This window comes from Lichenostomus cassidix, unplaced genomic scaffold, assembly GCF_008360975.1.
Source record: "Lichenostomus cassidix isolate B80296 unplaced genomic scaffold, HeHo_3.0 HiC_scaffold_46, whole genome shotgun sequence".
Classification (NCBI taxonomy): Eukaryota; Metazoa; Chordata; class Aves; order Passeriformes; family Meliphagidae; genus Lichenostomus; species Lichenostomus cassidix.
In genome coordinates, this window is record NW_028147597.1 from 2,931,607 (window position 1) to 2,956,164 (window position 24,558).

The 24,558-nt window shown below is 50.5% G+C and overlaps 1 protein-coding gene and 1 long non-coding RNA gene across 2 annotated transcripts in view; both read left to right on the forward strand.

The window, feature by feature from the left end:
* LOC146421978 (olfactory receptor 14J1-like) overlaps window positions 1–24,558 on the forward strand; it is a 28,500-nt gene that overhangs the window by 1,387 nt on the left and 2,555 nt on the right. The window lies entirely within an intron of this gene.
* On the forward strand, window positions 5,401–6,934 carry LOC146421979 (uncharacterized). The gene is made up of 3 exons (XR_014848428.1): window positions 5,401–5,492; window positions 6,125–6,514; window positions 6,587–6,934. It is a non-coding gene; the product is annotated as an uncharacterized LOC146421979 (long non-coding RNA).

A 24,558-nucleotide genomic window follows, 5' to 3' on the forward strand; every position in this document is an offset into this window, starting at 1 on the left:
GCAGGTGGATCTCTGCATCCCCATGGATCTCCAGGAGCTGCAGGGGCACAGCTGCTTCACCATGGTCTTCACCAAGGGCTGCAGAGGAATCCCAGTTCCAGTGCCTGGAGCAGCTCCTCCCCTCCTCCTTCACTGACCTTGGTGTCTGCAGAGCTGTTCTCCTCACATGTTCTCACTCCTCTCTTCTCTGGTCGCAATTACAACTGTGCAACAACTTCTTGGTTCTTTCTTTCTCCTTAAATCTGTTATCACAGAGGCATTACCACCATTTGTAATTGGCCCAGCCTTGGCCAGTGGCATGTCCACCTTTGGAGCCACCAGGGATTGGCTCTGCCCAACATGGTGGAAGCTTCCAGCAGCTTCTCACAGAAGCCACCTCTGTGGCCACCCTGCCACCAAAAACCAGGCCATGGTACCAAGGGGCTGTTGTGACACTGGGGGCTGCATGGATCCAAGGGGCAAATGTGACATTGCACAGCCTCATGGAACCAAGTGGCCATTGTGACACTTCAGGACCTCATGGAATCATGGAGACCATTGTGACACTGCAGGTCCCCACTGAATCGTGGAGTCCTTCAAGATACTACAAGGCCTCATTGAATCACTGAGACCATTGTGACACTGCAGAGTGTGTTGGTTTTGCTTAGCCCAGAACATCAGCAAGGTATCTTTAGCATCTAGGGGAAATTTAAACCCTTAAAGGCTGTTGTGGTAGGTCTGAAGAAGTGGCTGAAGGGTTGGGAGCAAATGCACCCCTGTGTTCATGAGTCGGTTTTGCTTAGCCCAGTTTTATCTAGTGGGTGGGGGGCACATAGATGGCTCCTGTGTGTTCTGTGTGAATGTTCTGGAAGCTTTCACCATGTCCAGCAGAGCCAATCTCTGATGGCTCTGAAGATGATGGACATGCTGCTGGCCAAGGCTGGGCCAATTAGAGATGTTGGTTACGCCTCTGTGATAACATATTTAAGAAAAAATCAAAACAATGAGTGCACACACTACTTTTTAGCCAAAGGAGGAGTAGGAGGTGAGAATATGTGAGGGGAAAACAACATGGAGACACCAAGGTCAGTGGAGAAGGTGGGGGAGGAGGTGCTCCAGGCACCAGAGCTGACAATCCTCTGCTGGCTGTGGTGAAGACCATGAGGGGAGCAGGTTGTCCCCCTGCAGCCCATGGGGTCCATGGGGAATGCAGAGATCCACCCACAGCCCATGGGGAGGTGCCCACGGCAGAGCGGGTGGATGCCTGGAGGAGGCTGTGATCCAGTGGGAGTCCCAGTGGAGAGAGAGGCTTTGCTCCCGAGATGGAACAGCCTGGCCTCGGAGGGCTGCACCCTGTGGAGGAGGGACCAACACTGCAGCAGTTTTGGGAGGACTGTCTGCCCGTGGGAGGAGCTCATGTTGCAGCAGGTTCAGGTGGGCTGCTGCTTGTGGAGGAGTTCACAGAGAACTGCCTCCTGTGGGAGGGACACAAGGCTACACAGAGGAAAAGACTTCTTTCTCCCTGAGCAGTGGAAGAAGATCTCAGTGATGAACTGACCTAAACCCCATACCCTGTACCCCTGTGCTGCTGGTGGGGAGGAGGGAGGGGGTGAGCAGGGAAACAGTGTCTTTGAGGGTTTTTTTTTACTTTTCATTGTCTTCCCTCTGACTCTGTTAGCAATAAATTTCACTTTGTAACTTTAAGAGGAGCCTGTTCTGTCCTTGGAGCATCTCCCAGTCCTTATCTCAACTCATGAGCCCTGTGTGTATTAACTTTTATTCCTCTCCTCTGCCCAGCTGTGGCAGGGAAGAGTGAGTGAGTAGATGTCATGGGTGCCTGGCAGTTGGCCAGGGTCAAACCATGTCACGTGTCCACTTTCCATGTCCCCATTCTATGTCCCCATCCCATTTTTCCCATGTTCCCCATGTCCCCCATGTCTCCCTTGTCCCTCATCTCACATACCCCAAGGCCCCACTCCATGTCCAACATTTCATCTCCCCCATCCCCCAAGTCACCCATGTCCCTCATCCCATTCCCCCATTCCATGTCCCATCTCCATCCCCATGTCCCCATTCCATGTCCCATCTCCCATGTGCCCCTTGTCTGCCATTCCATGCCCCCATCCCACATCACCCTTCCATGTCTGTTCCCCTGTGTCCCTCATCTTCCACATCCCACATCCTCCATCCCCCACCCCCCATATCCCCCCTGTCCCAATTCCATGTTTCCCATCCCAGATCCCCCATATCCCCCATCCCCTGTCCTCAATTCCATGTCCCATCTCATTTGTCCCACACCCCCCATGTCCCTCCCCACAACCCCCATCCCACAGCCCCATGTCCCCCATTCCATGTCCCCCATTCCATATTCCATCCCCCATCCCCATATCCCAGCCTCTGTCCCTATGGTGTCACCATGACATCACAGAGGTCCCATTGAGGTCACAGTGCCACCACTGGTACCACCAGTGGTGTCACAGAGTGTCCTGGGGACACAATGGGAGCCGGTCTGGTGGTGGGACATCCCAGACTCCACATCCCGATTCCACATCCCAATCCCAAATCCCGAGGGAGTGCAGAATGAGCTTCTGCCCTCCCACCACCAGGAGGACCAAGGTCAAACTCTGGGGTTGGACAGAGGTGGCCTTAGCCACCACCCCTGAAGGTACTGGCACCCCCTGGACCCCCGTGAATGTCGGGATCTGTCAGGATCCTGACTCAGTTTCCCTCAATTCCCAGAGTGGAAGGAAATTTGGGATGCAGTGGCTGACTTTGTCCTGGACCAGCTCCTGCCGCAGAGAAAGGTCACCTTGGACTTGCCCCCATGTCCCCTCCCGGGGGTCAAGGCCACCTCTGGCTCATCCCAAAATCCCAAAATTCTGCTTCAAGGGGGTGCAGATCCCAAAATCCCAAAATTCCACTTGCAGGGGCTGCAGATCCCCAAACCCCAAAAACTGCAGTTGCAGGGGGTGCGGATCCCGACCCTCGGTACCCTGGCTGTGGTGCCCTGGCAGGCACGGGTTGGGGACATGGAGGTGACAACGCGGAGGCCGATTTTTTGCCCAGCCAGGAATTTGGTCCAGGGGCACAATTTGATGGATGACCGGGAATTCCTGCCTGGTGAGAGGGGAGGATTTTGGGATGGACATGGCTGGAGGGGGAGGGTTGAGGAATGGGGTGGGAAATGGAGAGTTTGAGGTTGAAAGATGTGAGGAGAAACCAAAAAATCATGAGGAAACCCAAAATAAAACATGAGGAGACCCCAAAAGGACCTGCTGAGAAAGCAAAAAATACATTACAAATAAAAAAAAAAACCCACAGCAAGACCCCAAAAACCCATGAGGAGACCCCAAAACTCACAAGGACACCTCATGACACCAGCATAAGACCCCCAAACACCCTGAGAGGACTCCAAAAAAATGTGAGAGGACCTAAAAACCCATGAGAAGACCCCATAAAAGCATGAGAAAATCCCATAAAATCACAAGGAGCCTCCCAAAACCCCCAAGGAGACCCCAGAAACCACAAGGAAACCCCATAAAACCTTGAAAAACTCCAAAAACCCCATGAGAAAACCCCAAACCCCCTCGAAGACACCCCAACCCCCATTTTGCATGTCCTTCCAGGGAACCTGGATCCCCTCCAGACATTTGCGGTGGCAACAGCGCTGGGGCTGCCCCGGCGCAGGGTGGAGGGTGCCCTCCAGGCCACCATGTCCCTCCTGTCGCGGTGCTTGGGGACAGGTGAGGACGTGGCCCTGACCCTGAGGGACATCGGAGTCCTGCTGGTGGAGCGGCGTAAGATCCGGATGAGGTTCTACCACAGCTTTTTGGAGGCAGTGACTGGGAAGAAGAACCTGCAGAAGGGAGTGTTCAAGGTGAGGGGCTTGAGAGGATGTGGGGAGGGGAGTGGGGTGGTCCTTCAAAATTCCCTCATCCATGGGGAGAAGGTCCCACCATCTTTGGGGTCCTCAAGTCTCTTGGCCATGTTGAGGAAATTCCACCATTTTTGCAATGCTTCACCACCTCCTCATCCACATGGAGAAAGTCCCAACATCCTTGAGGTCCTCTTTGGGCTTCTGAAGCGCTGAGTTCCTCATCCATGGGGAGAAGATCCCACCATCTTTGGACTCCTTTGATGTTGGGTTCCTCATCCAAATCAAGGGGGTCCCATCATCTTTGGGGTCCTCGAGTCCCTTGGTCATGTTGAGGAGATTCCACCATCTTTGGGCTCCTCCAACATTCCCTCATCCATGTTAAGGAGGTCCCACCATCTTTGGGGTCCTCTTCGGGCTTCTCCAACGTTGGGTTTCTCATATTTGGGGTCTTCCATCGCTGAGGCCCTCATCTATGGTAGGAAACTCCAGCTATCTTGGGGCTCCTCCAATGCTGAGTTCCTCATGCATGATGATCCCACCATCTCTGGGGCCTTCTAATGCTGAGTTCCTCATCCCCATGGAGAAGGTCCAATCCATGGAGAAGGTCCCATCCCTGTTCTCCTCCACTGCAGATCCCAGAGCTCCTGGACATGGTGGTGCCCCGGGAGGTCCCTGTGGCTGCCCTGACCTCGTCTGGCTCTGTCATCATCTTCCCCGAGTGTGTCTGGGGTGATCCTGGGGCTCTGGGAATGGGGGGACACCGGGGTGGGACCGGAACAGGGTCTGACCCAACCTGCTCCAGGATTCCATGGATTTAGGGGGCTGGAATTCTGCACTGGGTGGGTCTTGGGGATGGTGGATTTTGGGAAAATATGGTGGATTTGGGTAAAATGGGGGATTTGGGGAAGATATGGTAGATTTGGGGGAAAACAGGGGATTGGGGGAGAATGTGGTGGGTTTGGGGAAACAAGGGATTTGTGGAAAATGAGATGGATTTGGGAAAATCATGGCGGGTTTGGGAAAAAAAAAACCAAGTGGATTTGGGGGAACAGCATGGTGGATTTAGGGAAAATGGTTGATTTGGGGAAAAACAGTATATTAAGGAAAATGTGTTGGATTTAGAGAAGAACAAGCTGGATTTGGGGAAAATATGAGGGATTTGGGGATAAGGGGGAATTTGGGAAAAACATGGTGGCTTTGGGGAAAAACCAAGTTGATTTTGGGGGAAATGGTGGATTTGGGAAAAATGGGGTGGATTTGGGGAAAACTATGGTGGATTTCTGAGAAGTGGGGTAGATTAAGGACAAAACAGCATGGATTTGGGGGAAATGTGGTAGATTTTGGAGAAACTATGGTGGACTTGGGAAAAAACAAGGTGGATTAAGGAAAATGTGGCAAATTGAGAGGGAAATCTCTTGGATTTGGGGAAAACCATGGTGATTCCAGGGTGATTCTGGGGTGATCTGGAGTTCCCTCCCCAGGTTCCAGAGGGAAATGGTCCAGGCACCACTTCCAAGGGTGCTGCTGCTCCAGAGCCTCCAGAACCTCCCCAAGGAGATCCCACAGCCCAGGCAGGAATTGGGGCCACAGATCAGGAAAGATGGGAAAGGCAGGAAAATTGGGAGAGATGGAAAAGGTAAAATTTTAAAAGATGGGGGAAAATGCAAAGAAATGGGGGAAATGAAAAAAAAAGGGGGAAAACAGGAATTAATTGGGATAATAAAGTAAAGGAATTGGGGGAAAGGAAAGAAATTGGGGGAAAATCAAGAAAAATTATAATGGCAATTTTTTGGGATAATAAAGCAAAAAAATGGGGGAAAATAAAGGAAAATGGAGAAAAATAGCAAAAAAAAAAGGAAAACGGAAATTAATTGGGTTAATAAAGAAAAGAAGTGGAGGGAAAGGAAAGAAATTGTGTAAAATCAAAGAAAAGAGGGAAAACAGCAAAGAATGAAGAAAACGGGAAATTCTGGCAATAATAAAGCCAAGAAATGGGAAAAAGGAAAGAAATTGGGGAAAAAATCAAGGAGCAATGAAAACAGAAAAAAACTGGGGAAAGGGCAAAGGGGGGATGAGAGTGAAAGGATAAAGAAATGAGGGAAAAAGCAAAGGAAGCAAAGTAAAAAAGTGGGAAAGAAATGGTGGAAAGCAAAGGAATGGGGAAAGAGCAGAGAAACGTGTGGGAAAAGGGGAAGAAATGTGGAAATAAAGGGAAGAAATGGGACAAGTGATGTCACCTCCAACATGGAGTCTCTTTCCTGGTTCCAGAGGCACTTTCTGGAATATCGGGAGCAGAGGAACAACCTGAGGAAGAGACTCTGGAAAACCAGAAAACTCAGGGGAAGAAGCAGAAAGAGAGGAAGTCAGAAATGGTGCTGGGGAAGAAGTCTGGAAAGTCAGAAACCGAATTGGGGAAAAGAAGTTGGAAACTGAATTGGGGAGAAAGAAAAAATTGGGAAAATCAGAAACTGAATTGGGGAAAAAGAAGTTGGAAACAGAATTGGGAAGGAAGGAGAAATTGAGAATGTCAGAAACTGCATTGGGGAAAAAAGAGAAGTCAGAAAAGTCAGTATCCAAAAGGATGAAGGAAAAGCCGGAAAAGTCAGAAAAGTTGGAAACCAAGGGAAGAAAGAAGAAGTCAGAAAAGTCCCCAGACAGGTAAGGCCAAAGGCTTGGGGACAATCCAGTGTCCCCCAGCTCAGGATGACCTTTCCCACTGGATCCTTCCAGGGATCATCCTGAGATTCCAAAGGCCAGACAGCACCAGGGCTGCTCTCGGCGCCAGCGCTGGACACGCACAGCCAAAACTCTGTGTGCTGGAGGAGGAAGAGGAGAAGGAGATGGGGAAGAGGTGAAGAAGAAGGAGAAATCCAAGCTGATCAGTCCTCAGGATCCCTGGATCTTCCAAACACCAGTGATCGCCGTGCTGTCAGCATCCAGCTCTGACTCCAGCATTCCTGAGGATCCTGATCCCGAGGAGCCCCCGCCCAGCCCTGTGAGGCCAAAGACAATGAGGACAAGCAACGAGAACTTCTGGCCAGTGCTGGAGGAGCCTCTGGAGTAGGTCGGAATCTCCAGGAATCTTCGGGAGCCATCAATAAATGCCTCTGGTTCAGGGCAGTTGAGGAATGACTGGGAGGAGCTTCCTTCCCTTGCGATCTGTCAGGATCTTCCGTTTTCACCCAGAATTTGCCCTTTTTGCCCCAAATCCCATCAGATCCAATCCCTAATCCCATCAGATCCAAGTCCAAATCCCAACGGATCCAATACAAAGTCCCAACAGATCCAACACCAAATCCCATCAGCCCCAACCCTGTCTTAGGGGTTGGTTCATGGTGTTCAGGGTATCCCATGGCTGTTTGTGCTGGGAATTGTCAGTTTTGCCCCCAGACCTCCTGCGGCTCAGGGGACATTGCCAGAGGTGTGAGCTCAGGAGGGACCCTGTGGGGCTGGGGCAGCCCCTTGCCCCTTCCCCCTTCCCCTTCCCCTCCCCCTTCCCCTTCCCTTCCCTTCCCTTCCCTTCCCTTCCCTTCCCTTCCCTTCCCTTCCCTTCCCTTCCTTCCAGGAGCAGCCACATGGGTGACAGAGTGAGTGTGGCTGCCCCGGGTATTGCTGCCCTGGGGTTTTCAGCTCTGCCACCAAAGCCTGCCTGCTCCTCCCTGCTCCCCTGCCGCCCGGAGCCCGGAGCCAGCGCGGGCGGTGCTGCCTGGGGCCAGGGCTGTCCCCGCCGGGTCACTTTCTGTGCCATCACCGCCTGGGAAGGTCCTGCCCCGGGACCGCAGCGCCCCCTGCTGGCCGCGAGAGTCACTGCAGCGCCCCCTGCCGGGCTTGGCCAGAACTGCACCAAAGGGGAAAGTGAGGCCTGACGGGTGGGAAACTCCTGCATTGTTCGGTTGTTGCTGTTCTGTTCTGTTCTGTTCTGTTCTATATATGTATATATTTGCTAGTGAAGAACTGTTGTTCCTTTTCCATATATTTGCCAGGGATCTCCGATTATCACAAAGCGATAATTTGGAGGGAGGGCGTTATCTTTCCACTCCAGAAATGTTCCCACCTTCCTGGGCACACATCTGTTTTTAAACCAAGACATTAACCTACCCAGTGACCTAACACAGCCCCCTTTGATGTCACTCAGCTGCCCAGTGATTTGACATAGCCTGCCTCTATGATGTCAGAGTCTGCTCTGTGATGTCACACAGTTGTCCCATGACCTCACAGCCCACTCTGTGATGCCATTCATCTGCCCTGTGATGTAACAGCCTGCTCTGTGATGTCATACAGGTGCTCTGTGATGTCATACAGGTGCTCTGTGATGTCACAGTCCATGCTATGACATCACACAGCCTGTGGGAATGCTGGAATTCTCTTCTGCTCCTGGAGAACTTGGGGTGTCTGGCTGAGCAGGAAAGGTGACCCTGAGCCAGGAGCTTTCCTTTGCTGGCATAGAAAGACCTTCCCAGCACTGTGTCCTTGGCCAGGAGGGATTGTGCCACAAGAGCTGTCCCTGCCCTGCAGGGTTTGACATGGAAAGTCGTGGTGCCATTTAGCGTAGGAATGAGAATCACTCACTGTATGCGAATTCTGATTTTATTACAAAGCCATACAGTAGATATACTTTTCAGTGTGATAAGTTCTCTCTTAGTTGTTTTCTCAGCCTTTTCACAGTTTCTCAATACAGCTTGTTATTCTTCCCAGGGGAGAGAAGGAATCTGCTGATCTGCTTCAGATCCTGTGCTGATCAATACTTTTCTGCATCCTTTCAGGTTCTTTGGTTTCTCATGGGATCATGGGGGCCTCTTCCTCTGCAACCCCACATCTGCCCCTTCTGTTTTTACTGAGGTTATGGATAAAGCTAAGGAAACCATGACTTGTTTTGGTTTACTTTTAACATTTTTAACTGTTTGTAACTGTTTTGAAAAGGACAAGACAGAGAATTAAAGAGGCTATTATTGCCAAACAACCTGTTCAATGAAAATCCAAACTCGTAAGTTTATTCCAGTGAACTGTAAAAAACGAGGTTCACTCTCCTGTTAGGATTAAAAAGGTTTAATAAAAGACAATAGGGGACAGATAAAAGCAAAAGGTCAGCGCTGGGTGCTTTGGCATTCAGCCAGAAAAGCACCCCTGGAATGGACAGAGACACCCTTTCCATACCCTTCAGCCTAATGCATATTCATAAACAGTTACACATATTCCTATTTCTCTCCAAACTCTTTTGCACGTTCTGGGAACTGATCCGCCTCCTGGCAGCATGCGCAGTCGTCTGTCACTGATCTGTTCTCACTCCCAGATTGTGGTTCCTGCAGCGCCAGGAGCTGATAGTTGCAGTGTCAGAGGCAGGGTCCGGCCGGGGGATGGGATCCAGTTCAAGCAGACACTTCAAGCATTCGAATCCAACCAGAACAGCTATTTTACTGCTATTAAACTCAGCTGGGACTAGAAAGAAAGACCTTAGTCATCATTGCACAGCAACTTTTCCCAGCCAGGCTACCTCTGTAAGAAAAGAATTCAAACAATCCACAGAGTATCCATTGGGATCTTTGCGAAAAGCCAACATGATGACATGGATTGATCACAGGGACATTGGGGACACTGGGGACATTGGGGATGTTGGGGACATTAATGGGACATTGGGGACACATTGGGGGATTTGGGGACATTAGGGACGTTGGGGGAAATTTGGGATAACATTGGGGGAATTTTGGGAGTTAAATGGGAAAATTTGGGGGAAATTTTGGGGAAAAATTTGGGAGAAGTGGCAGAAATTTTGGGGAAGTTTGAGGGGAAAATTTTGGAGGAAATTGGGGAAATTTTGGGGAGGTTTTGGGGCAAATTGGGGGAAACTGGGGAAATTTTGTGTGAGTTTGGGGAAATTTTTGGAAGTTTTGGGGAAATTTTGGGGAAAATTGGGGAATGTTTCGGGATGTTTTTAAAGAAAATGGGAGAAATTTTGGGGGAAATTTTGGGGGAAATTTTGGGAAAATTTGAGGAAGTTTGGGGGAAAATTTTGGGGAAAATTGGGGGAAATATTGGGGAAGTTTGGGGAGAAATTTGGGGGAAATAAGGGGAGAATGGGGAAATTTTTGGGGAAAATGGGGGAAGGTTTGGGGGAAATGTTGGGAAAATTTGAGGGAAATTGGGGGAAAATTTGAGAGGAATTGGGGAAATTTTTGGGAAAGTTGGGAGAAAACTTGGGGAAATTGGGGGAAATGAGGGAAATTTGGGGGAAATTTGGGGGTGATTTCAGGGAAGTTTGGGGGAAATTTTGGGAAAATTGGGGAGATTTTGGGGAATTGGGGGAAAATATTGGGGAAGTTTGGGAGAAAATTTTGGGGAAAAAATTGGGAAAAATTGGGGAAATTGAGGGGGAAGTTCAGAGAAAAAATTTGGGAAAATTTGAGAGAAATTGGGGAATTTGGGGGAAGTTTGGGGGGAAATTTTGGGTGAAAATTTTGGGAAAATTTGAGGGAAATTGTGGAAATTTTTGAGAAATTTTGGAGAAAACTTGGGAGAAATTGGGGACATTTTAGGGAAATTTGGAGAACTATGGGGGAAATTTGAGGGGAAATATGGGGAGAAATTTTGGGGGAAAATTGGGGTGAAATCTGAGGGAAATTGGGGAAATTTTGGGGAAGTTTGGGGGAAAATTTCAGAGAGAAATGGGAAGAACTGAAGGAAATTTCTGGGAAAATTTGGGGGAAATTTTGGAGAAATTTCGGGAAAGGTTTGGGGAAATTTGGATGAAAATTTGGGGAAAAAATGGGGTAAGTTTGGGGATTTTTTAAAGAAAATTGTGGGAATTTTTGGGAAAATTTGGGAAATTTCAAGGAAGCTTGGGGAAAATTTTAGGGAAGTTTGGGGGAAAATTTGGGGAATTTGGAGGGAAATTTTGGGGAAGTTTGGGAGAAAACTTTGGAAAAAATTGGGAAAGTTTGGGGGAATTTTGAAGGAAAATTCTGAGAAAATTTGGGGGAAATTTTGGGGAAAATTTGGGGGAAATGGGAAAAATGCAAATAGAATGGGGACAAAGGAGGAAAGTTGGGGAATTTTTGGGGGGAATTGGGAAAAATAGGGGTAAATTGGGGGAAAATGGAGGAAAATTGGGGAAATTTTGGAGAAAATGGGAAAAATTCGGGGAAATTGGGGGTAAAATGAGAATAAATTAGGGAAAAATTTGAAAAAATTGGGGGAAATTGGGGAAAATGGGAATAAATTGGGGAAATTTGGGGAGAAATTGGGGAATTTGGGGGAAAGGGGACATTTGGGGACATTGGGGATGTTGGGGACACTGGTGTCACTTTGATGGAACTTTGGAGCCATTTGGTGACAATTTAGTGCCATTTGGTGACTTCTAGTGGCATTTGGTGACAATTTGGTGCCATTTGGTGTCATTTAGTGTCCCTTTAGTGCCACTTGATGCCATTTAGTGCCATTTGATGTCACTTGGTGCCACTTTTTGCCACTTTGGTGCCACTTGATGTCCCTTTAGTGCCACTTTGGTGCCATTTTTGACCTTTTTGTTGCCATTTAGTGCCACTTTGGTGCCACTTGATGCCATTTAGTGTCACATGAGTGACTTTTAGTGACATTTAGTGCCACTCTGGTGCCATTTAATGCCTCTTTTGGTCACTTTGGTGCCATTTAGTGTCACTTTGGCGCCATCTGGTGCCATCTAGTGTCACTTTAATGCCATTTAGAGCCATTTGGTGCCACTTAATGTCACTTTGTGACACTTTAGTGCCATTTAATGTCACTTTAGTGTAATTTTTTGCCATTTGGTGCCACTTTGATGCCATCTACTGTCACTGTGGTGTCATTTAGTGCCATTTACTGCCATTTGGTGTCACTTCGATGCCTTTTGATGCCATTTAGTGCCATTTTTTTTCACTTTAATGACATTTTCCCCCACTTTGGTGCCATTTTGGTGCCACTTGATGCTACCCCGATGCCATCCTGATGTCACCATGTCCCCCCAGTGCCCTGCCTGTCAATCTGTTCACTGCGATTGTCACCTGCTGTTGGGGAAGATGGAATAGGAAAGCCTTATAAATATGATTACCTGGCAAAAGATGCTGAGAATATGGAGATTGAGATGAAGACAAGCTCTGAGTTCCTGAACAGCTAGAAAACAATGGTATGGCTGACTGGAGGTAATCCCCTTCTTGGTGAAACAATCCCCTCTGCCTGCAGACAGCTCCAAGGGTCAGAGCAGACCCTGCCTGATGGCAGAGGGGCCAAAAAGCAGTTTTTAGGGTTTAAAATATAACCCCATATGGTAATGTGATGATTCTTATAGGTTGTATGTAAATGTTGTAGGGTTTGTAGCTTGTTCTGGATTGGTTAATGAGAATTAGAATATTCAACACAGAAGATGATTTATTGTATTGTAAACAGCAGCTCGCTCTCTTGGCATCTCTCTCTCTCTCTCTCACTGCTCTGAGCTGCTCTGGGCTGTGTCTGGCAGCCCCTGGCAGCTCTCCTACACCCACACTTTCACAACAAACCCCATGCTCTCAGACCTGACTGCAGAGATCTCTCCTCTCTGTCCCGACCGTCCGAAACCGACAAACAGACCCTCTAATCCTTCAGGCAATAAATCCTACAGACCTACAAAATCCTACATATTTACACTTCAACCATCCTTATTTCTTTGATCTTTTGCCCTTCCACCAGCACGGCGCCCGTCCAGGGCTGAAGGCTGATAACAGTTCTGGCCTTGTGGATTCCCTTAATCTTATCAAGATAAAAGGGGCAAAAGGAATCCTTTTGAAATTGAGCACAAGAAATAGCTAATAATGTTAATGACTTATGAGAAGTAATTTGTATAACCACTCCTATCCTGGGGAATGTAATGAATATTCATGAATTTTACCTATAACACTGTGCCTTTGGAGCTACTGAGGTCTGTGTTTGGCAGAGAGAATTCCCCACACACCTGGTGCACTGAATAAAGCAAATACCCACTGCTCTGACTTGGTCTCTGAAGTGTCTCTGGGTTCAATTGGGGTGAATCAGTATCAACAATTTCCAACTGATATTGATCCAGAGCACCTCCTAATGCAGTCTGAATAGATATGAACATCAAGACTCTTTATGGCTGACAATCAATCAGACTCTGTCCCTAACCCCCTCCCCACCATTTCCCTCATCCAAGCCCTGGGACTCAGAGCAGCCTTGTGCAAATCTCAGCTTCCTCCACTCCAGGCTGCACCTGCAGCTTTCAGCTCCTTGGCACAAACTCCCAGCTGCTTTCCTTGGAGAAGGAGCTGCCTGAGACACAGAGGGATGTTCATTTGTTGTCAGCAAGCAGAACCAGGGCAAGAAAAAGCTCCATAAAAACCAAAAGTCTTTCCTCTGCTGTATATTAAATACAAATTGTCTCTGCTCATGTCCACTTTCCACAGCAGACAGTCTCAGACCAATGGAAAACACATCCTGTGCCCAGCACAGATCCCAAGATGCCCCCAAGCCCTCGCTGCCCCAGTTCTGTCCAGATTTGCTCTTTGCACACACGAGTCACACACTGAAGTCATGAGCTTCCTGCATGGCCAGAGGGAGGAAAAGAGAGAAAGTGGATGAAGAGCTCTCTTGTGCAGAGCTACAGCTGCACTGATCCCAATATTCTGGGGTCACAGGAATTTGATCCAACACCCTGTGCAGCATCTGTTCCCTGGGTGAAAATCTGTCTGCATGGCCAGGCCCAAGGAGTGCTGGGCAATGGAGTCACATCCAGGGGTGTCCCCAGGGCTCAGGATTGGGGCCACTTCAGTTAAATCTCTTTATTGCTTATCTGGATGAGGGCACCGAGGGCACCCTCAGTCAGTTGCCAGGTGACCCCAAGCTGGATGGGAGTGTGGCTGTGCTGGAGGGCAGGAAGCTCTGCAGAGGGATCTCGACAGGCTGCAGCCATGGGCCCAGGACAATTGGATGAGGTTCAGCAAGGCCAAGGGCAGCGTCCTGCCCTGGGGTCACAACCACACCAAATCCCTGGCCGTGCCCTGGCCCTGTGTCTTGGTTTTGAAAGACAGGTGTCTGCTTAGAGAGGTTGAACCTTCCACTAGAGCAGAGGATGTGATTTTCTTCCCCTCCTCCCTCCGAATTATTTAATTTTGTAAATCAAGGGCTTTCAGGCAAAGGTATGGGAAAAAGGAGTATCAGTTCTTTACTAGTATCTATAAACAAACAATAACAATAATAGCAAACCGCAACTAGAACCAGAAAACCAAACAGCAGATAACGTGAGCTGCTGAGTCTTCTCCCGTGTGGTGCAATCACGGTTGCAAGCAGCAGGGGCGCTGTTGAGCTCCCGGCCAGCCAGGGCAGGTGCGATGACTCCCGAGCGGCTGTAGGTGGCGCTGTGGCGCAGGGTCAGGTCAGCGTCGGGGAGCTGCAATGGCGGATGGGCTGAGAAAGCACGCAGCGCAGCAGGAAACAGTTCAGGGCAGCGAGGGAACAGGGCAGTAGGAGCGGGCGCTCTCTCTCTCCGGCCAGCGAGAATTTCTGCAGTCACAGCAGACGCCACGGTCTCGTGCGGCAGAGGGCGGGGGCAGGCAGCAGAGGCAGCCGAACTCTCCCGGCAGCAGACGCGGAAAAACGCAGCCCGGGGAGACGCGCCCTTCCCAGTGGGAAGAAAAGTTGAATCAAAGCTCACCCAGCCAGGAGAGAAGAGAAACAGGGCACAGTTGGATTTCCTCTGGTAGCAGCTGGGAAAGCAAAGAGCCAGCAGCCTCTACCCTCAGCATCCGAAACACCAGAGAGCGTTCCCCGGCAGCTCTCCCTTACCTTGCCCTTCCCAAAAACCTAGCCTTTGTCTTTTACAAAAGGGCTTGATTGCTCCGAAAATCAGATGGTTTGTTGCCTAGTAACAGGAATGGGAAGAAATTCTCAACCCCCAACACCCTGATCCCCACAGCCTGTCCTGTTTGCTTCATCCCTCCATTGCCAGGGACTTTGTGGGACAAGGGAGCTCTGCTCTGGGGATGGAGGGAGGTGCAAGTGCAACCACTGGAGTGGGAACCACAATTGATCAGGTTTGTGTCCTTTGGGGTCAGGAACTGGTGACACTCAGAGGCCCAGAAAGTTTCTCTTCATGGCCAAGAAATAGATGGTGAACATGACGCATTTTAATATCAATTGCAGCTCTTCCCTCAGCTCTGTGCAACATCCCAGCAGCATCTGACGTGTCCACCAGTCACAAGGGAATTCTATACAAAATCAGTTTTAGACAAAGATGATGCTGTCATAGATATAAACAGAGTTAAGTTGTATCATGATGCTGTGCCTGGACTGGGGGTAAAACAGCTCGGATAATGCCTTGTTTGCAAAACTGTCAATCGTGGATGGAGAAGGGAGGTCAGGTTGCTTTTGGTGTTGAGGAAATGCTGAAACCAACTTGACTCATCTGATTTCCTCCTGTCCTGTCCTGGCTGAATCTCTCCTCTTTCCCCTTCCACCCATTGCTTTTGTCTCCCACCAGGCACCCTGGTGAAGAGCCTGGCTCTGTGTTCTCCATCACCTCCTCACTGGCACTGCCAGGCTGGGATGAGGAGCCCCTCAGCCTTCCCTTCTCTGGGCTGGACAAGCCCAGCTCCCTCAGCCTCTCCTCACAGCCAAAGGGCTCCAGCCCCACCTTGGAGGCTCTTCACTGACCCTGCTGCAGCTGCCAGACATCTTTCCTGTCCTGGGGAACACAAACCAGGCCCCAGTGACCAGGATAATGCAAATCCTTGATGTCCTGGTCACACAGCCATGTCCCCCTTGTCCCCATGTCAGGCTCTGGGGTGGATCCTGTGGAACATCCTTTGGGAAAGGCTGTGACTCCAGGTGGCCTGGGGGGACCCCAAGGGACAGGAGAACCCACTCTGCATGAATGACATTGGACTTCTCAGGAGGAAACTGTGAGGGGGGCCTGGGGTGAAGTGACCAAGTCAGTGACCTCACAGAACCACCCTGTGATGTCACACAGCCCCCTGTGATGTCACAGCCTGCTCTGTGATGCCACAGCCCAGTCTCTATGTCGCACAGCTCTTCTCTGATATTACAACCCACTCTGTGATGCCACACAGCCACCCTGTCATGTTGCTGCTGGCTCTGTGATGTCATAATGCTGCTCTGTGATGTCACACATCTGCTCTGTGATGTCACATCCTGATTTATGATGTATCAGAGATGGCTTTTGATGTCATAGCTGCTCGATGACCTCACACAACCCACTGTGTGATGTCACAGTCCATTCTGTGACCCCACACAACCCATTCAGTGATGTCACACAGCCTCCCCATGACATCAGAGCCACTCTGTGACCTCAAAGCTCCTCTCTGCAATGTCCCCCAGTGTCACCTTTGGGACAGAGGCACAGGACAGAGGCCTCCAGGCACATTTGGGCCCTCTGACTGCAGCCCCCAGTGCCCAGAGGTGCCCAGCAGCTCCCATAGGCTGCAGAACCTCCATGCCATCCCTGACAGCCACAAGTGTCTGTCCTTGTCCCAGCAAACCTGGCACCACTTGGAATCCTGGCCAGAGCATAGCTGTGGAGTGACCACTGGGCTCAGCAGGGCAGGGACCCCCTGGGAGCCCCCAAACCCCTCCTGCCCCATGGGTGACTGCAGGAGCTCCAGGGCTGTGCCTGTCCCCATGGCACTGTCACAAGGCTTGGCAGGTTTTCCCATCTCCTGCTGTGCCAGGACACCTGAGGTACCCCAAGACCCCTGGTCTGTGCTTGTGTCATCCTCATGTCCCAGTGAGTCACATCCTGCCCTGGGCTCTGGTTTCCTGCTGCTTCCCTGGCTCTGTCCCTGGGCCATGTCCCCCCCAGGGGACACAGCGACCCCATCTGGGCATCCTGGGGTGCCCTGTGCCCACTGTGGGACGGCCACGAGCAGCTCCAGGTGAGCCAGGTAAGAGGATCCACATCCCCCAGGCACTGGTGGGTGCTGGAGGACCTCGTGCCCAAAGCAAGGACCCTGAGCCATTGTTGGGATTCAGAGCTCACAGCCAGGAGCCCCTGTTGAGAACAAGCACAGAACCCCAAGCCCAGAACCAGGATCCCCAGGGAACAGATGCTGCAGAGGATGTTGGATCAAGTTCCTGTGACCCCAGAATATTGGGATTAGTGCAGCTAATCTCTGCACAAGAGAGCTCTTCATCCACTTTCTCTCTTTTCCTCCCTCTGGCCATGCAGGGAGCTCATGACTTCAGTGTGTGACTTGTGTGTGCAAAGAGCAAATCTGGGCAGAATTGGGGCAGGGAGGGTTTGGGGGATCTTGAGATCTGTGCTGGGCACAGAATGAGTTTTCCATTGGTCTGAGACTGTCTGCCATGAATAGTGAACTTTATATACAGTGGAGGAATTACTTTTGCCATTTATGGAGTTTTGCCTTCCTTTGGGGTTTTTTGGGTTTTTTTGGGTTTTTTTCTGACCAGAAATGAACATCCCTCTGTGTCTCAGGCAGCTCCTTCTCCAAGGAAAGCAGCTGGGAGTTTGTGCCAAGGAGCTGAAAGCTGCAGGTGCAGCCTGGAGTGGAGGAAGCTGAGATTTGCACAAGGCTGCTCTGAGTCCCAGGGCTTGGATGAGGGAAATGGTGGGGAGGGGGTTAGGGACAGAGTCTGATTGATTGCCAGCCATAAAGGGTCTTGATGTTTATATTTATTCAGACTGCATTAGGAGATGCTGGGGATCAATATCAGATGGAGATTGCTGATAAAAATGTATGAACAGGAAAAGAAAACTAATCAGGACCAAGACTCTGACTTCATTGTTTATAAATATAGTGTATTTCTTTTGAATACACTTCTGGAGTTGGTCTAATTAACCACAAAACAATTGAAGACATAAATGATTCCCAGAGGATTGTCTTCTTAGGATGTTTTCAAATGTTAAGGAGCCTGAGCTGGAGAGCTGATGACAGAACAAGCCTCTGGAGTAGTAAAATTCCTCAGGGGGTCTCCAAGTTGCTGAGGATGCATCCTCATCAGAGCAGGAATGAACAGAATGGGCACAGCTTTCTGGCTGCCCCAGCTTTGGGATGAGCCCTGGGCCTGGAGCAGGAACAGCTCCTGATGGCCACAAGGCCAGGGCTGTTGTGCTGATCTGGGCAGATGGGATGGCAGGAGGGGCTGCAGAGCTCTCAGCATCTCCTGGACAGGAGAGCAGGGCACACAGTGCTGCCTTTCAGTTGGTCTTTGAATTATGAGGGCGACATGATTAAAAGGATGAAATGGTTTTACCTCAGTATTTTAGTAGGAACCTAGGTGCACAGCTCTTCCAAGGTGGAACCTGCTGAGATGCACACACCATATAATGTGTATAAAATTTTACAGACTTTTCAAATTAGCCTATCATTCCAGAATTCCCCAATAGGAAAATTAACAAAAGAAGTAATATCCCCCTATTCTAAAGAAACCCACCAGCATGAGGCTAGAGCCCCATTTACAAAATATGTTCTGGAGAGTTTTTGATAGCATAGGGCTCTCTGGCGTTTTACTAAAAATATTTAGGCTTTCTTGCCTTGCAGAACCTTAAATCTAAGGAAGAATATCAGACTACAAAAATTACAACTATGTAGGTTAAGGGGATACGGGATACAGAAGGTATAAAGAGGTATAAAAATGTATAAAAGGGTATATGAAAAATAAAAGGCAAAAATCATCAGGCATCAAGAGGGAGCCTCCTTTTCCTTTGGCCAAGCCCGTTCCCCCAAGGCTGGGGCTGAGTCCTCTGGCAGCTCCAGCTGCTGCTGTGCCCTTCAGAGGGGCTGAGGCCGTGGGGCCACTGCCCAGAGCAGCCTGGCCTGAGCAGGGCTGTGGGGCCAGAGGTGGCTGGGCTGTGCTGGGGAGAGGCCCTTGGTGCTGCAGAGAGCTCAGGGCAGCTGGCAGAGCTTGGAGGGAGCTGGGCTGGGCTGAGAGAAGCTGCCAGAGAAACCATCAGTGTCCATCTCAGCCTGTGTGAGCGTGCAGGGGCAGGACTGAGCCCAGGGCTTGTGGGGCAGAGCCAGGGCCTGGGGAAGGCATGGAAAACAGGCAAGTGGCCGAGAGAGGAGGCTGCTCTGTGCCCTTGGTGGCACGGACAGAGCAGGGAGGGGGCCCAGGACATTTGTCAGCCCAGCCTCTGTCCCCAGCCGTTGCCAGCCCTGGCTGCTCAGCCCAGGTTTGCGGGTGAGTTTGGCTGTGCCCCAGCTCCATCCTGCTGCAGGGCTCAGGGCCTGTTCCTGGCAATGGCCAGCCCTGCCCGGCCTCTCTGCTGGCCCCGAGCCCGGCAGAGCCTGGGGCAGGGCTGGCTGGGAAGGCCCACAGGTGCCACGGGCTGTGCAGGAGCTTGGAGAGGCTGCCCAGCAGGGAGGCCATGGGGGCACAGAGCCCCAGGGGCTGCTGTGGGCACCACGGCACAGGGGCTGTTCCCACCCGGAATGCTCCTGGCCTGGGCTGGGCTGCACAGGGGGCTGTGGCACCATGGCTGGGGCAGCGGGGCACAAAGGGGCCATGGAGCTGCTGCCGGGGGTGCCAGCAAGGCCAGGAGCAGACAAGGAATTGCTGGGCATTGCCTGTGCTGGGCAGGGCTGAGTGTGGGAAAGGCAGAGCTCAGCTGGCCTTGGTGGCTGCAGGAAAAGTGCAGAGCCAAAAGAGCCTCCATGGCTGTGCTGGAGACCAAGGCTGGAGCAGGGAAATGCAGGGCTGCTGTGGGATGGGGATGGGGATTGAATTCCAGCAGACACCGATGTGGGGCTGAGGGACTCAAGGGCTCCTTGGCCTGAGCATGTCCTGGAAAGGTCTCTCAGGCCTCTGTGCTCAGGAAAGCTCCAAGGGAATTCCCGCGGGGCTTGGCCCTGCCCGGCACGGCTGATGTCCCCCGAGCTCCACACTGCTCCGGACTGGTGCTGCCAGTGCTGCACGGGGTGAGGCTGCTTTGGGGACACCCAGGGCACAGCAAGGCTGCTTTGGGGACACCCAGGGCACAGCAAGGCTGCTTTCGGGCTGAGGGCACTGCCCGGCGGGGGGGATGGGGCGAGTGGGGATAGCTGGGCTGTACTGGTGGCACTGGTGGTGCTGGGAGCACCCCAGGCTGCAGGTGAGGGGCTATGGGGTGAGCAGGGAGTGGGGCTGGTAGATGGGAATGGGGAGATGGGGAGGGGATAAAAGATGGAGTGGCACCCCCCAAACCAAGTAAGAGGTGAGGGGGACCCTGCAACAATCAGTGTTTAGCAAATACATTAAAAGCCACTGTGAATCAAGAGGGATGGTGAGTTACAAACAGAAAAAAAAGATTTTAGTTTCACCTTCTGTAACGAGGAAGATGTTACCAGATGAAAAATCATCTGCACCTGGGGAGCTCACACACTGCTTATTCTTCAGAAACCACTGGCCCATGGATCTGCACAATGCCCATTGTGTAAGAAGGAGAACTGGAAAGCGACCAGCTCCAGTTGTGGCAATTTTTAGCAATTCACCAGGCAGTCAGGTGTGACTTTGGGGTCATCAACCACCAGGGAGCCCCAAAGTGACCCCCAAGGGCAGAAAAATGCTTGTGTAAATGGGAGGGAAAATATGTTAATGACCTTGGGGAAATTATTATCATATGTATGTTTTTTCTGAGACAATCAATGAATATGTATATAAAATACAGTCTGTAAACAGGAACTTTCCTGCACTCAGCATGCATGGTATTTCAGAGGAGATATTCCCTTGTGCATCTGGCCGAATCAAGAATGCTGCTTCCAAATGCTACATTGGTGTTAAGGAGTTTCTGGGGTTTTTTCACTGATTTTTTGGTAACAGTGTCACAATGGCCCCTTGGTTCCATGATGCCCCTAGTGTCACAATGGTCACCTTGGTTCCATGATGCCCTGTAGTGTCACAATGACCTCCTTCGCTTCGCAGTGTCACAGCTGGACTCCTGGTGTCATGAGACCCCAGCTGTCACAATGGATCCTTGTTTCCATAAGGTCTTGCTGTGTCACAATATTCTCCTCAGTTCAGTCAGGCCCCACAGTCTCCCAATGGTCTCCTTGGTTCCACAGTGTCAAAATGGCCCCTTGGTTCCATGAAGCCCTGCAGTGCCACACTGGCCCTTGGCTATACAAGGCCTCACACTGTCACAATGATCCCCTTGCTTCCACAAGGCCCTGAAGTGTCACAATTGATTCTCTTGGTTCCATGGCACTCTGCAGTGTCACAATGGTCTCCTTCATTCCATAAGGCCCCACAGTGTCACAGTGGATTCCATTGTTCCATGAGTGTCACAATGGCCTTTTGGCTCCATGGGGCTCCATAGTGCCACAATGATTTCCTTGATTCCATGAGGCTCTACAGCATTACAATGGACTGCTTGGCTCCACATTATCCCAGTGGATCATTGGTTCCATGGGGTCCCTACAAGTCACAATGGATTCCTTGTTTCCATCCACCCCCACAGTGTCACAGTGGCCCCTTAGTTCCATGACACCCTACACTGTCACAATGGCTCCTTGGTTCCACGGGACCCAACAGTGCCACAATGCACCACTTGGTTCCTTTGGCCTCCACAGTGACACAGTGGTTCCTTGATTCTGTGAAGCTGTGCAGTGTCACAATGCTCTCCTTGGTTCCATGAAACTCTGCAGTGTGACAATGACGCTGGTTCTATGGGGCCCCAGAGTGTCACAGTGGTCTCCTTGGTTTCCATAGTGCCACACAGGGCCACAATTGTCCCTTGGCCCAACATGGCCCCATAGTGTCACAATGGTTCTTTGCTTCCATAAGGTCTGGTAGTATTACAATGGACTCCTTTGGGAGTTCCATGGGGCTGCAAAGTATCAAAATAGTCTCCATGATTCCGTGAGGCTCTGCAGTGTCACAATAGACCATTGGTTCCATTGAGCCCCACAGTGTCACAATGGTTCTTTGATTCTGCAAGGCCTCAAAGTGTAAAAATGGCCTCTGTGGTTTCATGAGTACCTGCTGTGTCACAATGGACCCTTGGTTCCATGATGCCCTGTAGTGTCACAATGCTCTCCTTGGTTCCATCAGGCAGTGCAGTGTCAAAATGGCCCCATTGATTTATGAGGCCCCAGAGTGTCAAAGTGGTCTCCTTGGATTCCATGGTGCCACACAGTGCCACAACTGCCCCTTGGCCCAACATGGCCCCATAGTGTGACAATGGGTTCCTTGGTTCCATGAGGTCTGGTAGTGTCACAATGGATTCCTTGGTTCCATGGGGCTGCAAAGTGTCACAATGTTCCCTTGGTTCAATGAGGCCTGTAGTGTCAAAATGCTCTTCATGATTCCACGAGACCCTGCAGTGTCACAACAGACCATTGGTTCCATTGAGCCCCACAGTGTCACAATTGCCCTTTGGTTCTGCAAGGCCTAAAAGTGTAAAAATAGCCTCTGTGGTTTCATGAGTACCTGCTGTGTCACAATGGACCCTTGGTTCCATGATGCCCTCTAGTGTCACAATGCTCTCCTTGGTTCTGCAGTGTAAGAATGCCACCTTGGTCCCTTGGAGCCTCACAGTGTCACTGTTGTGCCCTTGGTTCCATGAGGCCCAGCAGCATCAGAATGGCCCCTTCATTCCATGGAGAACCACAGTGTCACTATGGTCCCCTTGGTTCCGCAGGGCTCCCCAGTGTAACAATGGACCCTTGGTTCCATGAGGTTCCTCAGTGTCACAATGGTCTCCTTGTATCCTCAGTGTCACCATGGATCCTTTGTTCGATGAGGTTCCATAGTATAATATGGTCACCTTGATTCCATGAGGTTCCACTGTGTCACAGTGGAGTCCTTTTTCCATGAGGCCCTGCTGTGTCACAATGGACCCATGGTTCCAGGAGGCTCTATAGTGTCACCATGGTCTCCTTGGATCTGCAGTATAACAACGGACCATTGGTTCCATGCAGCCCTGATGTGTTACAATGGCTTTTTGGTTCCAGGCAGCCCCAGAGTGTCACAACGAGTTTCATGATGTTCCTTCCGCTTCTGTACTATCAACAATTGTCTCTTCCAAAGAGACCCATTGTGTCAGAATGGCCGCTTGGTTCCATGAGGTTTTTCTGTTTCACAATGTACTTTGTTTTGGTTCCATAGTTTCTCAGTGTCATAATGATCACCTTGGATCTGCAGTGTCACAATGCGGCCCCTTGGCTCCATGTGGCCCTGCTGTGTCACTATGGATTTTGGTTCCATGTGGCCTCACAGTATCACAATGAGCCCTTGGGTCCATGAGGTTCCATAGTGTCACCATGGTCTCCTTGGATTTGTATTGTCACAATGGACAGTTGGTTCCATGAAGCCCCACATTGTTGTCGCTGTTGAGCCGCTAGCAGAGAAAAGACCCGGGTTTTCAGTGTGACAAGAAAGAGAGAGTTTAATTTTTCGATTTCAATATATATAGACTTTTCAGAGGTCACCCAGATTGGTCAGTCAGAAACCTCCCCCTAGGCCTGATTGGCCAGGCCTGAACTGTCCAAATCTCGAGACACTGTTTCAAAAACATCCAAACTTTATCTTTGTTTATAAAACACAGGAGGATATTCTCATGGGAAAGACCTGTGCTAGCCGCACATTGTCACAATGGTCTCTTTAGTTCCATGAAACTCCGTAGTGTCACAGCAGACTCCTAGGTTCTCTGTGACCCTGCTGTCACTAAATCTCTGAATTATCCAAAGAAGACTCCTTAACACTAATTTGGTGTTAAAGAGGGCATCATTTATTCAGGCCTGAGGTTCAAGAGGGGATAACCCCTAACCTTACATTTACTTGTGATTCTATGAGTGTGTTTTTTATCTACAGTGGCTACATGTGTATTACAATTTACTTATTACTGTAAAACCCACCTCATGTTCCCAGATCCAGTCGTTAATTTTTCTATCACTGCAACATTTAGACAGATGTCTTCTTCTGTTCCAACCATCCTCTCTGGGAAAGCAGCACCTCCATGCTTTGTTTCCCTGCTATAAGTTCACAGGCCCAGTAAAAATTGAATTAACCCTTCTGCTATCAAGCCCAAGGCTCTGTGTGCCAAGGCAGAGGCAGGCAGGACGCAGAGCTGTCAGCAAAGGAAGGGCCAGCGAGGTGGGGCAGCCGGGGGATGACGACAGCCTGCAGGGACAGAGGCGCAGGGCATGGACAGCGTAGGACAGCCTGGGCTGGAGAGGGCAGAGGGATGTGCAGGAGCTGCAAGGCCCTGACAGAGACGACTTGTGCAGCACTTTGGCCATGGCTGCTGTCCCTGGCCCTGAGGCCATGAGGAGGACACAAGTGACCCTTGCAGCCCTGGGGCCTCATTGCCTCCTTGTCCCTGCCCAGCAGCCTGGCAGGGGCTGCCCCATGGTCCTGCCCTTGGCATTGCACATCCCCACATGCCAGTGCCCCGGGAAGAGCCCTGAGCACTGAGGGAGGGACAGGATCTGCCTTGCCAGGGGCTGGGGCTCAGGCCTTGGCCCTTTGCATTCCTGAAACACATCCAGGTTTGCCCAGCGTCAGAGACACCTATGCCTTGTTTGTCCCCAGCTGTCATCACTGCCTCCAGTGTTCTGCTCTAACTGGAACCTGGGGACACTTTCTCAGTTAGGTCCCTCAGTGGGACACATTGAAACTTTGAGATACTTGGAAGTTTGAATCTGACTTTGAGTTATTGAGAAGTTTTTTGAACACTCTCTCAGGGACTGAGTCTGATGTAAACAACCCCAAATCGCCAAGAGGTTAATTAACGTCCTTGTGCTGTTGCTGTG